Source organism: Dioscorea cayenensis, chromosome 16, assembly GCF_009730915.1.
Source record: "Dioscorea cayenensis subsp. rotundata cultivar TDr96_F1 chromosome 16, TDr96_F1_v2_PseudoChromosome.rev07_lg8_w22 25.fasta, whole genome shotgun sequence".
In the NCBI taxonomy this organism is placed as follows: Eukaryota; Viridiplantae; Streptophyta; class Magnoliopsida; order Dioscoreales; family Dioscoreaceae; genus Dioscorea; species Dioscorea cayenensis.
The window spans coordinates 15,812,169-15,815,304 of record NC_052486.1 but is presented as its reverse complement, the minus strand read 5'-3'; the positions used below and the strand labels follow the sequence as shown (position 1 = coordinate 15,815,304).

The window sequence follows — 3,136 nt, the reverse complement described above, 5'->3', positions numbered from 1 at the left end:
AGGCGAGGTCGGCCTATCCGAAAAAGTGAACTGTAGCCAGTGACGTGAAGTCCGGGTGAGGAAAGAAAATGAAAGACTCCTATTGCTTGCTCGGAAGGCGCGCCGGCGAGCGATGAGTAGCCCGTCGGTCAGAGATTTAACTACGGTAAAAAGGATGCCGGTAGGGAAGCGAGTAGTTAGAGAGTAGCAGGCAGAGTAAGTAGTGGGAAGAGCAGCTTTTAAAGATATAGGGTCCGTTCTTCTCTTTGATCGAAAACCATAGATAAGAAATTTTTTTGTTTATAGTCCGTCGTAATCTTGAAATTAGGGAAGAGCAACGATCGAGAATCGTTGCAGTTCTCTCGCATGATTTGGTTAGGGCATGCTAGGATCATTAAACCAAGTTGAAGTAACCAAGTGCACTTCTTGTGTAGATGGTAAGCTAGTTAGAAAACCCTTTCCGAATGATAACAGATCAGGTGGTTGGTTTACTTGAGATTATCCACTCTCAGATTTGTGGTCCATTGAATGTGTTGAAACCCCCTAATTGTTTCTGCGAGACCAACATATTTCCTTGGAGAACCCGTAAATACTTCTGCCACGAAGAAGGGTTGTGATAACAAACGCTCAATTTTTCATGCTCTTCTTACAGTTAAACGATCTTCTTCGGATAATTCATCCAACCCAAGGATAGCTATAATGTCCTGATGTTCTTTGTAACGTTGTGAAGTTTGCTTAACTTTTTGCTTGCGCAATTTCATAATGTTCCTCGCCAACGATGCCAGGCTGTAACATAGTTGACGTTAAATCTAAAAGGATCTACCGTGGATAAATACCTTTGGCGACTAATCCTCTTGATAGTATGGTAGTAGCATCTAAATGTTCAAATGTCGTGGCGAGGAGCGAGTGGGTCGGTCAAATCATACGTGAGGTACATAAACTGCTTGGATCGAGTTATAGATTCCTCTTTGGTAGAAGTCATTCTTTCTTGCAAAGAACCCATTTTCACGTACTAAGGGTGGGTTGATAACCCACTTCTCCCCAATAAAGGCGGATACTTTCGATCCTGCTTGGGACGAAAGCGAAAAAAATATTGTCGATGAATAGAAAGCACGTCTTGTCTTGTTCATTAACATCCTGGAAATATTCCGCCATGGTTAGGGCAGTCAAACCAACTCTCATACGAGCTCCCGGTGGTTCATTCATTTGACCATAGACTAGAGCCACTTTTGATTCTGCAATATTTTTTTCATTAATCACTCCAGATTCTTTCATTTCCATGTAGAGATCATTTCCTTCATGAGTACGTTCGCCTACTCCACCAAATACAGATACACCCCCATTACCCTTGGCAATGTTGTTGATCAATTCCATGATGAGGACTGTTTTACCCACCCCAGCTCCCCAAAATAGGACGATTTTTCCCCCACGACGATAAGGAGCTAAAAGATCCACTACTTTCATCACCTGCAACATAATAATTCTTTCTCTTGCTTTTTCTTTGAGCAGGCTGGTTATCATTTAGGACAGGCTCAATCAATGTAGGAAATGGAGGAACAAAGTCTTGATATGTCATATGATGTTCATCAGCTTGTGAGGATATCTTAGACTCATGGCAATAGTATGGAACTTCAAAAAATGTAACATCACGTGAAATGTATTGTTTTCGATATTTGGTATCATAACACTTGTCTCCCTTTTTTTTTATTTATGAGCAGAATATCCAAGAAAAATTAATCTGACAGATCGAGCATCCAACTTATTTCTGTTCCTTTCAGACAGTTGTACATAGCATACACAACCAAAGACACGAAGATGGGGGATACGTGGATGTTTTCTTTTGTTATGGAGAGAACTTACATTTCAAAGAACATGTGTGGGCAATCGATTAATCAATTAGCATGCGATTAAAAAGCGTATCACGCCAAAAACTTTAGGAACCAAAGCATCTATCAAAAGATACCTAGTCACTTGAAGAAGATGCCTATTTTTTTCCGTTCAAAGCAACACCAGGACAATCAACACAAGTAGTATGGTGTGCAATACCATTCTTTTGAGGGTATTGTCTTATTTCTTAGTTTACATACTCAGTCCCATTATCGAGTGCGAAGGACCTTAATTTTTGGCATCAAATTGGGTTTCAATCATCTTGTGAAATTGTTTGAAAAATAGATGGAGCCTCATCCTTGGTTTTCATGAGATACAACCATGTTACTCTTGAACAATCATCAATGAAAAAGAATATAATATCGATAACCAAACAAAAGACGTAGTAGGTGATGGGCCCCTATACGAGTAGAGGATCGGCACTGGATCAGGAGGTCCTTCGCCTCGCCTTCCCACTGGAATCCATCTCGCTAAGGCGAGGGCTTCTTACCATTGTGATTTGTGAAAAGCAGAAAGAGAGCTCGACTCCCTAAGATCATTTATCGAGATAAAAAGCTTCTCCTTCCCTTCCTTTTTTTAGCGCTACGTGAGAAAATAGAAAAAAACTAGACCCGATTCCCGAGTGATTGAACTCAAAATCATTTTCTCAGTAAGTTCCTTCGGTCCACGCCAATGAAAGAGACCAAAGAAGATGCAACTAGCGCTTAGAGTTTGATGACAGGATAAACTACATACCCAGAAATCTTATAGTTACTGCTTTGCACGAGCTGAGACAGTGTAGATAGATCCGGATAAGGAAAAGATCACATTCCTACTACTATAACTAAGAATGGTAATTACCTCAAAGAGTGCAACAACCTAAAAGAAAGGCGGACAAGAGCTCTTAATACGCGAATACCCATTAGTAATTAGTCTTATAGCACCGCAGCTTATGGGCGGCGAGATACATAAAAGTATGTCACTTCCTTGGCAAATTCAAACTCATGCCTTTCCTTAATCGGTTACTTGTCCCCTTCTCTTACTATAGAGTTTAGGCCAAGACTAGAGGTAGAGTTCTAAATTCACTTCCTTGCCATCGCCCTTCGTCATTGTTGGTTTGCTTTGAATATTGGACCAAGACTCGATCGACCACTTAATCATCTGAAGGAAAAGCTCGCTATAGAGCAATAGCGCGTGACAAAGAGAGAAATATCCATTCTATTATATTATAAGGGGAGCTAGAAGCGAAACAATTGTGCTACAAGTCTCGTAACGTAACTCCGGAGAGGAT

General features: G+C 40.7%; 1 pseudogene; it reads right to left on the bottom strand.

The window, feature by feature from the left end:
* Nucleotides 1–1,500, bottom strand: part of LOC120278553 — a 3,419-nt pseudogene extending 1,919 nt beyond the window's left edge.
* Nucleotides 1,501–3,136: the final 1,636 nt, after the last annotated feature.